Genomic DNA, 13,067 nt, shown 5'->3' on the forward strand with positions numbered 1-13,067 from the left:
GGCACAGTTTTTGATATTTTTTTGCCGAACCATCTTCATCCAAGGCTTTGAAATGCATATTGAAGCACCTTTAATAATTAAACATCATTGCACATGCACATGCAATTTGTAGGTCATGAGTTCTTGGCAACATGCAAAGAATCAAATATAAATATTCAACAGCTCGATTTTTGCCATTCATTGATGTACAGTAAGTCATTCATTTTCACCAAATCAGTTTAACATGAATATTATGAATAAGGCACAATTATTATGAGTCTATACTAAATTAATTTACAGTGGCCATACTTTCTTGTTAGTAGAGTGGGATATTTATATTATTAATAATGAAACATAGCTTCACATTCTCATCAAAGCTCTGTCTCCATGACTGTCTTTGTCCCCCAGGGCTTGTCTCTTTGATGTCCTAACAGTTAAGCGGCATTACGACATGGCTGCCTCTGAGCCACAAAAGTGGGCAGCACACATACACACACAAACACACACAAGTACAAGTATAACACAAACAGATGCACATAATCACACAAAAATATACAGGCAGCCCTGGGTCATTTGTTTCTGTATAGATGAGACCCCAATCTCCTCTTCTATCACCCCATTTTCATCTTTTCTCATATTATTTTATTATACTATTGAAAATATAGGCCTGTTTTATTCCTGTATCTATGACAATTATAACATATTTGTAGATGTTTTCTAGGGTATTATTCTGAGACTTGTTTGTCAATTTGGGGGTGATAGGAGATTCCAGTCCTCCATCCATCCATTTTCGTCCACTTATCCGGTGTCGGGTCGCGGGGGGAGCAGCTCCAGCCAGATTCCAGTCTTGTATTTTGAAATTTGGTTGTAGCACTATCATATGGTTTACATTTTGGATCAGAGATTTTGCTTAAGGAGAGACACATTCTAGTGATTGTATCTAACACAATTATATACACAAATGAACACATATGACAGTGAGGTACACAGGTGCACTTTGTATGTGTTTGTGTGTGTGTTTGTTTGGAGCTGAACATGCACTGGACTGGATGGGGGCTGCAGGCACCAGGGATTGCGAGCTGTGCAGAGTGGGAGCGGAGTAGCGTGATTTTGCCTGGAGTGTGAAGCGGCTTTTTTGAAAGTCAGAGCATCTGTGTTCTCTCTCGCTCCAAGATAGCGCTCCATCCCACGAGCCTCTGTTCAGATACAATAAAAAAAGAAGAAGCAGATATTCATCTCTCTTTTCTCTCAATTTTGACTCAGACTTTTAGCCACTAACAGAAAATGGACGAGTTCCTCGACTGGCTTATACCGACTTTGTCTGTTTGTGTGACAGCTCCAACTGATTTTTAACTTCTTCTTCCTCCAGACCCTCTTTCTTTTTGCTGCTGTCTCTTTGTATAATGATGGGGGAGGCATACAACTCGGGAAACCGCAGTTTCCTGCTCAAGTTGAAACATTTAAAACAATATCCACCCATTTAGTGTGTACTTCCATACAGTGGCAGACAGGTCATAAAAACAGTAGTCAGCTCATTGCAGCAGAGACTGAGTTATCCTGAACTTTATTCCTTAGTGTGGGTCAAGTCCAATAAATGCTGGATCCTACACTTTCCATAATGCAACTCAAAAATGTCTCTCATCAGACCCTCCCTGCCTGCACCCCCTGTTTGTAGTGCAAGCTGTTTGTTTGCCTAAATCTGTAGTTCTCCTAGCTTAATCACAGATAACCCAGATCACCAGGGTTATTTTCTAAACTTTGACAAAACTCCCTACAGAGCCACTGAAGAAGTTATTCAGTGAACCATTTTCACAGGCTGAGTAGTAACCTTCATGATGAGAAAAATCAGTGGAGTGCCTCTAGAAATGTCTTTGCATGAATTTGCACCGCCTTTAAGTGAATCTGTTAAATCTTTGTTGAGAATATAATACTTTGAGGGTAGTCCACTCCACTTAGAGACTGTGGTAGCCACTGCCCTGCCCACACCTGCCACTTATGATGCTGCCCCCGCTTTCAAGTTTGCCACACATACAGTACATATTAGAGCACACTGTAGAGGTAGAGCTTTGATTCCAAGTCATTAAAGTCTATTCAAATGAAAGCTTGAAAGTGACATAAACGTAAATCATTCTGTAATTACTTTCATTTCTCAAAATCTACTATATGCTGCTTTGACTTGACGTGTACTGTACATTCATGACTTTATAAAAGTTATTGAAGGCTGCATTTGGCTGCTTGCACACAAAGTGAGGTGAGACAATATCATAGACACGACTCTGGATGTCCTGACATATTTTTTGCAAATTTACACATAATTTATCCCTTAAAAGCCCAGCATAGCATCAATGCGCTAGACAGTAGTGTGTGTGTGTGTGTGTGTGTGTGTGTGTGTGTAGTCTATATACATGACATTCCACTTCCGGGATTGCTCTGTTGCTGCCGGAAATTCTGCCGGATCACGCTCTTTTCACCCGGATGTCCACTACCTTCTGCTTTCTTTGTGATGGAATTTTGAACTCCGGTCGATTTATGAGGACTATGGTTAACAGCTCCTCAGATCTCTGCAGGCTAAATTGAGACAGCTAGCTAGACTTTCTGTCCAATCTCAGTTTTCTGTTGCACGACTAAAACAACTTTTGAACGTACACATGTTCCACCAAAACAAGTTCCTTCCTGAGGCTATTTTATAGCGGCACCGCGGCTCTCTCCAGCGCTTAGCCCCACCCATGACGAGAAATGGCAATAAACCAGAGCACGTTTTTCTCCCATCAAAGAATGCTGTGCCCCGCCCCCCCCCCCCCCCCGCTGAGGAAAGAAAGTAAGGGAAAAAGGGGGGGGGCAAACCCCCCCTTCAAGGACACGGGGAGTGAATGTCTGGCAATGCAAGACTAGTGTGTGTGTTTTTAGTGTTTGCAGTGAGGAATACATTTTTTTTTTTTTTTTAAGTAAACAACTGCAGTCTTCCATATACAGTACTGACAGATTGGGTTGCATACAATATTGCATCAACAATCACTAATGACTGCAGTTAAATTGTATGACTGTTTCAGCAAAAAATACAAGTTATATATTTATTATAAACCCATAGTGAAGCCTGAAATCGTGTCACCAAAAGGTACAGGCTGGCTCACTGTAGGCCAATATCCATCTCTCTCACAAATAATGCACGCATATGTGCACGCACGCAGGAATGCACCACACACACACACACACACACACACACACACACACACACACACACACACACTTTGCTTAATAAGTTCAAATGCCATAAAGTCTAAATGGACATAATACAAGAGAGCAACAATGTCCAAAAACAAAACTCATACAACACTGGCAGGTGAAGCCTGCATGCCTCCTTCTGTCCACTCACAAGTGGTGCAAGTATAAGAATATTGCACGAATCAACCAGTTATAACCTCATATATTAAAGTCCTGGCTTTATGTGCTTGAATAGATTGAATCCCTGAATTCATAACTATACTAATGTTAGTTAGCTCTGTAGTTCCCAAAGTAGGGTAACCGGCCCCCAGGGGTCCTTGAGGGTGTTCCAGGGGGTCCCAGCAAAAAGGGGAATCATTTTTTTTTATAAATAATAAAGTTTTCATTATAATTCCATCCATAAGGTTTCATACACTATCTGAAATAAAACATCTAAAAGCAAAAATCTTATCAAATGGGGGCCCGTGTTCTAATTTGTGTCAGTTTAAGGGTCCTTCACGTGAAAATGTTTTGGAACCACTTAATTAGCTAACTACGACTACAACTACTACTACTACTACTACTACTACTACTACTTCTACTACTTCTAGGCCTACTACTTTTTCCAGCGCTGGCACAGCACTAAATTGAAGTGTGGAAATAGGTCTGGCTATATGCAAAACTAGCTAACTACCTAAGCCTGCTAGATAAACTGTGGAAGCAGGTGGAAATTTTGCCGGTATCCTTTCAATTTCCAACTCTGCTACTATAATGCTGGAGGGTTTTTGGCCTTCTAAACCCCGGGGCTCGCAGCTTCGAAATATCCAGTCAGCTTGGGGATTTGTACTAATGGTGACTCCCGCTGCAATTTCTCTCAATGATTATTGTTTTTGAGCTCCACTTTCACATTTCGTTCCAGTACAGTAAACATGGCTTTTGAAGTTAATTTCCACTCAAGCCAGGAAACTGCCAAGTGTAGTAGTAGTAACAGTTAAAGAACAGCAACTCATTCATTGGACAATAAAGACAGCCCACATTATACATTTATCAATTACAGCCAAGGTATAAAAAACAGCTTATGACACTCATAGGCCATTGAAAGGTGAAAATGTGAGTTGTACCATAATTGGGTTTGGGCTTTATAATGCAGCAGTAGGTTAAAACAAAATCAACAACGTCTCTTATGCCTGATCAAAAGTCTTGAAACTGACAATGTTGAAAAGCAGCTGTGATCTCTCTGGGCTTTCGTGTCAAACTGAACCTGTAGGATTTAAGCAACACCTGCCAGAATCGACACAATTTGAATATTGATGTAGTTACTGGATTAGCATTAGAGCAGAATACTGTGTGTGTGTGTGTGTGTGTGTGTGTGTGTGTGTGTGTGTGTGTGTGTGTGTGTGTGTGTGTGTGTGTGTGTGTGTGTGTGTGTGTGTGTGTGTGTGTGTGTGTGTGTGTGTGTGTGTGTGTGAGGCAGAGAGAGACAAAGAGAGAGGAAGTGAGAGGGTGAGTGAAATAGAAGCACTTGTGTGGTACTTGGCAAATGTGCTGTACGTTTCAGTGGATCAGTGAAGGTAAGTGTGTGGGCGGATGACGGCACACTCTCCTCCACTGCCACTAAACATTTTTGTGTGTGCAGGTGGGAGTTGATGTGTGTGTGTCTGACTAGTGCTAGGATCTGAATACTAGTCAGAGTGGCTACAGGCGATCTATATCGCACACACACATACACACAGGTACAGTGTATAGCCTATATACAATACACGCAACATCATGTAGCAGTAGGCTACAGGTGACATGGTGGTAATTGTAGGCTTAAGATGCATGTGGCACAATGTGAGCCTCTGTAGCATGTGGAGACTGACACTGCACCACACACTTGTAAGCTCAAGCAAGAGGATATGAGGCGGTGAATGAATTAAGTTTTGAAGAGGTTTAGTCACCACCTTTTTTATGTGGGTCAGGAGCATAATGCTAAATACGTTTGCCTTGAAGAGCTAATGCTGCTAAAAAAAAAAGCCTTTCAAACTGTTCGGGGAGGCAAAGGGAGGGTGCTGTCTGAGAGGAGAGACAGGCTGGGTTCAAAATGCAGCACACAATGGGAGGAAGGGGAAGAATGAGGAACACAAGAAACAGAGGTACCAGAGAGGAAACAAAAGAAAGCTGAACCTAAAAGAGGAGACAGCTAAAGGAGGAGGAGTGAAGGAGAGGAAAGAGGGAACAAGAGAGTCTGCCTGATACCAGTCAGAGGCAACTCGCTGCTCCAAGTTTTGTTTGCTGTCTGGTAAACCTTGAGAAGAAGCCTTCGTGCATTATGCAGCTCCATGTGACAGCAAGATGGGGATTGAGGCAAACCATGAAGGCAAACCATATCATTCACGCCATGCCAGAGTTTATTAAGTGAGAGCTCTTGATACACATAACTGCATTTTGCTGTTGTTGCCGTCATATCTTCGAAAACAGATGCTGGATGTGGTCAAAGCCACATTTTGTGTGTTTTAATAGTCTTCATGTAGTCCAACATCCGTGGGAAGAGATGAAGGGGGACAATGGTCAGGGTTGAAGAGGAAGTCTGGCAGAAGTAAAGCAGATGCAGAATTAAGTAAATGCAGGATGCTAAGGAAGGTGATCCTTTTTGCTTCCAGAGGCCAAAGGTCAGGGTGAGCTAGAGGGAAAGGAAGCAGGGCTCTGTTTTTAGAAATGTTGATTCTGTTGTTTGGTGGTTTCTCTTCTCCCCCACACAGATAAACATGGAGACATGAACTAATTTGGCTAGTCTTCTAGCTATGATAATATGCAGCAAAATCACCACATTCAATCTTCTTGATTGAATCTCAGAAATAAGATGGAAATGTTAGATCTAACTGTAGTCGGCTACACTTTTGTTCTCTCGCCGTCATAAACACTTGAATGTAGAAATTGTTTTACTTGTCTTCTCCCTGCTTAGGTATTTGAGGTAGACACATGTGATTGGTGGTGGGAGGCTGTAGGTGAGCCCTGCGACAGCATAGTTCCCTGACTGCTACATTGTTATGCTAATGTTTAACAAATTATGTTGTTCAGAAAATCTGGGCTTTTCCTGTTCTCATTTTTCGCCTTTCTCTATTCTATATTTACCTTCTATTGTTATTGTAATCAGAGTTGTCATCTTTGACAAGCAACCCAAAAGAAATCCGCTCACACACAAACACACCATTGGCATAGACGTACAATGACACACTCCCACGTATGCACTGTAAAGTAAGACTGAAGTAAGCGTCTTCATAGATCTTGAACTCAATCAGGAGTTCATTCGTGCTATCATCCTTTTTTTTTCTTCTTCTGAAATTTTTCCAGTTGCTTGCAATTGTCATCGGTCTTGTATTTTACCACACAAGCTAGGGAAGTGTTTTCACACACGCGCACACACACACACACACACACACACGCACACACACACACACACACACACACACACACACACACACACACACACACACACACACACACACACACACACACACACACACACACACACACACACACACTAGTACAGACTCCTTATACACCAATCAGTCCAATGTCCATATGCAAATTGTCCAGATAATACCGTTAAGCCTTGGGACAATCCTTCATGAATAATGGAGTCACATATGACAGACAGAGGAGGATTGGGAAGTACCATCGAGCGGAAGAAAAGATTTGGGTGTGACACTAAAACTCTTCTATCGGCTTGTGGGGAGATCATTTCCCTGATGATTTCCTCTTCAGGGAGGATGTAGAAGAGAGGAAAAAGACAAAAGTGATTTTGGTGTGAAATGTGCTGTGAAAACACAATGAGTGTAGATACCATTAAAGACACTGTGTTTCAACACATTACTTGTACTCTGTGGCACTGTTTACATGTGTATGTATGAAGAATCAAAAAACAGACAATATCTTATGTATTATGACATGGCTTGGCGAAGTGGCACGTGACATCATGCTTTGCCACCCGTCACAATTCATGGCTGTTTTAGCTTTATTTGTGATACATATTTTGGGGACCCCTGGAATAACATTGTCTTTGGGCCCAACATTTTTTTTATGAAATACACCTACTGTATCTGAGTTTTAGCAAAGTAGCTAAATTGTCCACTTTTCACTTGATAGATCTGTAAGACCTGATGTGATTTTTATTTGGATGTCATAACAAGCATTCGTTGAATTAAAACAAAATTTACAGCATGACAGACAGACAGAGAAGAAGCACAAAAGACAATGTACAGGGAGCAGGGAGCGGAGGGAAAGTGGCTGGTATATCGGGGAATTTAAGTACCCCTGGTCCCATCTCCTAAGTTGGCAAGTTGTTCTTCCGACTTCAGTGTGTTCCTAAATCGTAAAGTGGAAACACACGGAAGGTGTGTTGTATTGTATTGCTCAGAGCTTCCATGACTTGATGCTGCATCAGTACATTCCCTAAAACCACTAAAATATTGCTTTACCTGACTAGGACGGTTACAACCTAATACCATATTGCCAATAACATGTGAGTAGAAAATGAAATGCAATGCGTGTATTAATAAAAAGTTTTTTACCATCAACCCAACATTTAATATTACTTCAACTCAACAAGTCGTGTACCAAAAGTTTCGTCAGCTTTCCGAGTTGTTGTTCCGGTGTTTCCAGGCGGTAGTCAAGTACGTCCCATAGCCATTAAATTGCATCCCCGACTCCTCCACTTGCCTCCCAGGAAATCATCGGAGGAGAGAGGCAACGAGCAAATGTGTTTTAGGGGAATGAGAAGCCCTTTCCTCTGAAGCGTCACATGAATGTGTCAGCTGTATGGGCGAAGTTAACAACTCCTTCAGCTGCACGGCTTCCGGGAAGGCTGCTCTCGTGTATCCTCGGCTATAGCTCCTCGATGCTCGCTCCTCAGTCCTCGGGGCAGAAGTAAGAGCTTTGAGAAGGCCCTCACTGAGGAGGGACAAAACAATTTCTGGTTCAGCCGAGGACCGAGGAGTCGAGGACCTGTCAAATAAGGGGCATGAGATGCAGCTTATATCCACGACATTTAACTTCTGGGATTGTTTAGGTGCCAGCGGAAATTCCGCTGGATGTCTTTCATTTCGGCCGGATGTCTGTCACCTTCTGCTTTCTTAGTGTTGACATTTTGAATTCCGGTCAATTTATGAAGCCTATGGCTAACTGCTCCTCAGATCTCTGCAGGGTAAATCCAGACAGCTAGCTTGACTATCTGTCCAATCTGAGTTTTTCTGTTGCACGACTAAAACAACCTTTAAACGTACACGTTCCACCAAAACAAGTTGCTTCCCGAGGCTATTTTGCAGGGGCCCTGTTGCTCCGTTCAAGATGATTGTGATTGGTTTAAAGACATGCCAATTAACTAGAGCACGTTTTTCTCCCATGCTGGAATGCTACGTGGACGAGCCAGTGCTGTCCAAAAATAATGGAACTAACTGTATCAGATTTTAAGTTGCTCTTGTTGACTATAGAGATGTTATTAATATACAGTACAGGCCAAAAGTTTGGACACACCTTCTCATTCAATGTGTTTCCTTTTTATTTTCATGACTATTTACATTGTAGATTCTCACTGAAGGCATCAAAACTATGAATGAACACATATGGAATTATGTACTTAACAAAAAAGTGTGAAATAACTGAAAACATGTCTTATATTTTAGATTCCTCAAAGTAGCCACCCTTTGCTTTTTTATTAATAAGGGAAAACAATCCACTAATTAACCCTGACAAAGCACACCTGTGAAGTGAAAACCATTTCAGGTGACTACCTCATGAAGCTCATTGAGAGAACACCAAGGGTTTGCAGCGCTATCAAAAAAAGCAAAGTGTGGCTACTTTGAAGAATCTAAAATATAAGACATGTTTTCAGTTATTTCACACTTTTTTGTTAAGTACATAATTCCATATGTGTTCATTCATAGTTTGTATGCCTTCAGTGAGAATCTACAATGTAAATAGTCATGAAAATAAAGAAACACATTGAATGAAAAGGTGTGTCCAAACTTTTGGCCTGTACAGTAGGTTTTATTCTTAAATGAGAATTTACAAAATCCTGGTATACTCTGTTTCGCCAATGACCATCTGTCTGACCGTCCATCCATGTATAGCTCTTCCTCTTCCTGTGTGTGTTTGTAAGTGTAAGAGAGAGAGAAAATCAGAGAGAAAGAAAGCCAGACCGATCAGTGCGTCAGCAGTCGTGCTCATGAGATGGAGCAGTGAAAAAAGGGCAGGGATAAGAGGGATAATCACGGCTTTATCCTGTCACTGCCAATCACACTGGATAGAGGATTGTGAGATGAAGACAGCAGGCCATGTAGCCCCATGTCGATACGCCTGACCAGCTATTCACTCCCACTGCAATAGGCTGTAAGACATGCTCTAACCCATAGATGAGAACCCTAATCCAGCAATACACTCACACTCACACTATGGTAGATTAGCTTCAAGGTCTCTTCCCACATGGATCCAGGATCCCTCAGTTTCTTCTTAAGGGGAGGCATATCGAAATAAACACAACCTATAGAAAGAAAAGGAGAATATGAGGAGGTGGAGAGAGAGATGGGGAGTAAGCAGGATAAAGATAGAGAAGGAGAGACTCGAGGGATAAGAGAAAAATGCAAAGAGACAAAAAAAGAACAGGGGGGGAAAGACTAACGGGGTCATACCTCAAACCTCACTGAGTACAAGGAGAGAGCATCAAGCAGGCGAGAAAGGACAATTTATATTTGAATCAAGGAAGAAATAAACTGTTAGTAATGTTTCTGGTAGCCTAATTTGTCCTCCACAAAGACCTGGGAAAGCTGCTGGGCCATGAAAAAAAATAACAGAATAAAAGCAGGGTGAGACAGAGAAAAGGAGATGGATGGAGAGAGTGTGGGTGATGTTGAAGCTGAAGCAGCTAAATTGTCATGGTTACCATCACCAGTGTGTGACAAGACTGCCTGTGTGTGTGTGTGTGTGTGTGTGTGTGTGTGTGTGTGTGTGTGTGTGTGTGTGTGTGTGTGTGTGTGTGTGTGTGTGTGTGTGTGTGTGTGTGTGTGTGTGTGTGTGAGAGCACTGGGCTTGCAATGTCAACAAATGTCATGTGATACTTTATGCAGACATGGCGTAATCCTAATGAAGGTTTTTGTGTTTCTTTTCACATTGAAGAGCTGCCTTCAGTCAGAATTACATCGTTTTTAGAATGTACTTTACTTGTAAATGACACACATACGTAGAAACACATAGATTAGGAATCTAACACTGTACCAGATACATGATTCACCATGTAGCAGTTCATGATGTAAATGCGTATCTAAATTTAGTGTTTTCTCACAATATCCCCAAGCTGTTAATTGTAATAAATTCCATACATATCTGTAAAAAATGCATGGAGACACTAGCGTAAATTTCCACACTCCCCCTTGAGCTTAAGTGTCTTTTTTTATATGTTATGACGTCAAACCGGCATTTAATGCTGCATCACTTGTTCCTATTCTGATTGCTGTGAGTATTAACTCACAGTACATGGTGTTTACATGTGTTTACATGTTTACCTAAATGTGTCTCTATAAGCTTCTTTTTTTTAAGCCACTTGTGTCTTTCTTATAGAAAGGGCTGTAAATTGAAAGTGATGATTGAATGAGCTTCCAGGATACTTTTATTTAAAAGAAACACCAGTTTACAGTTCCCGTCTGTACAGTCAGAGCTTATTGTCTCGCTACACAGTCTTGGTAAATTAGGTTTTCAACTCTGACTGTATTTCTCCTGAAGTCCCCTTCCTTATATGCTACTATCACCTTTTCATCCTTTTCTTTCTTCACGTTTTTCGGCTTTTAATCCTCCTTTTGTCTAGCAAGACTGCACACTTCATCACATACACACTCTCTCACACACACACACACACACACACACACACACACACACGCTTGTTTGGAGTCACGCTCACAAAAGCAAAGAGAACATCCTACAATCAACCGTCAACTTGTCACAAAAAGATAGAAAATCAAAGAAAGCCAATTAAGTCGCACTCAGCCTCCAGAGTTTCTCCTATCACTCTCCTACAAACACGTTCATGTGTTCTTCTTCCTCTGTGTCCCCCCTCACCCTTTCAACTTATCTATATAATAATATAGTTGTCAGAGTTGGAAAAAACAGAGTTTCTATCCTCTTGATGAAAGACTCTCACTAACAGCTTCCACACACGCACACGCACACACACACACACACACACGTACACACACACGTACACACACACACACACACACACACACACACGTTTGTGCACAAACACGTGCACTACTTTTCTCAACGAAGGAGACACTGTGATCTCTGCTCTCTTAGAAGGTTTGTATCAGTCATTCTTCATCTTCCCTTTTTCATCAACTCCAACTCTCTCCCGCCCTATTTTCTGTTCTCCATCATGTCTCTGTCTTCTCATCCCTTTCTCTTTCTTCAGATGTTTACACACAAACGTCTGCCTGTATCTTAATCACACCATCTCCTCTAACGAGCTGAGATCCCTCTTTACCACTCTGACTTTCCGAGGGTGAAATAAATGCAGCATAAAAAAAAGCATAGCGATTGCCTCCAGAACACAGTCAACATCTATTCCAATCTATTTGGCTGCCAAGTGATTTTTTTACATTGTTCCAGTTGATTTCCAGTAGAGAATAAAACTTTAGCTTCCACTATTTTTAGAAATTATAATATAGTTTCAAAGTTATTGTTGAACCCGTTGGCTCTCATAACCAGCCTTGTGCATTTAGATGTTAGGAAAACATATTTCACTGGCTACTTCAATACTATCACAGCACCTGAAACTGGATGCATTTTTATTTCCCTTATCAAACAGAAGCATCTGCTTTAAATGATCTTACTCTTACTCAAGAGTGAAGTATCCTCGTGTCAACCAGGATCTGTCATCATTGACTATTTCAGTGTTTTAGTTCACAATCATGGTGACTAATATGTTCAAATTCAAACCAGGATCAAGACCCATTTTGAGTATTTTCTAAATAGCTGGTTTGGAGTGAGAGACTTGAGGGTTGCTGCACTATTGTTTCTAGTTGTTTGTTGATTTAATTCCAGTTTAATATAACTGACAGACCATTTTAATTAAATGAGTTTAGATGAGGGGAGAGAATCACTGATGACAATAAGTTCCCACACTGCCAGAAGTACATAGCGAAGACTTGCATGGCATTACATTTATTTAGTTGGTAACTAGAGGCTGCTCTGGCATTTCTTTGCTTGCATATTTTGTTGTGACAAAAGTTTGACCATGCATTGTTTAAAAAGTAATATCCACAGACTGAATGCCTCAGCATGGACAGAGTGTATTTCAGCTCAAATTACCATCCTCTCCTCATAGGCAGCCTATTACTTTTGAAGCAGAGGAAATCTGTTTTTTTTAATGTTTTATTTCAGGATCGCTGAATGTAGGCCCATCCAATCTTCCTCCTCTAAATTGTGGCTTTGTTTTCTAATCTCTCCCCACTTTGTCTGATCATCTTGTCTCTTAAAAAATCTTACTTCTCTCACACATACACACAAACTCATACCTTTTTTTCATTAACTTTATATTAGTGCATATGACCCTTTGTTTTTATGTAGGTTTGAGAGAAATTCTGCTGAAATTAAGCTGTGGTCTGAATGTAAGCAGGCAGACAGAGAGCCACGCTGCCGAATGAAGCAAGATAGTATATTATTGTCATGTTTGATTCAAACAAAGTTTTCACAATGATTATTCAGTGTAAAAAACTTTAAACAGTATGTCTTATGTATATTTGCAATCCATAGGCTCTTTTCTCGACTATTTATTAATCATAATACATTCCATTACAGCACATTGTATGTTAGCATAAACATCCTGGTGCTAGTGTTGTATGTGATCCCTTAAAATG

The 13,067-nt window shown here is 40.9% G+C and overlaps 1 protein-coding gene across 3 annotated transcripts in view; it reads left to right on the top strand.

Annotated features, from left to right (window-relative positions):
• Positions 1–13,067, top strand: part of plppr2b (phospholipid phosphatase related 2b) — a 50,208-nt gene that overhangs the window by 23,741 nt on the left and 13,400 nt on the right. The window lies entirely within an intron of this gene.

The sequence above is a fragment of the Perca fluviatilis genome, chromosome 1 (assembly GCF_010015445.1).
Source record: "Perca fluviatilis chromosome 1, GENO_Pfluv_1.0, whole genome shotgun sequence".
In the NCBI taxonomy this organism is placed as follows: Eukaryota; Metazoa; Chordata; class Actinopteri; order Perciformes; family Percidae; genus Perca; species Perca fluviatilis.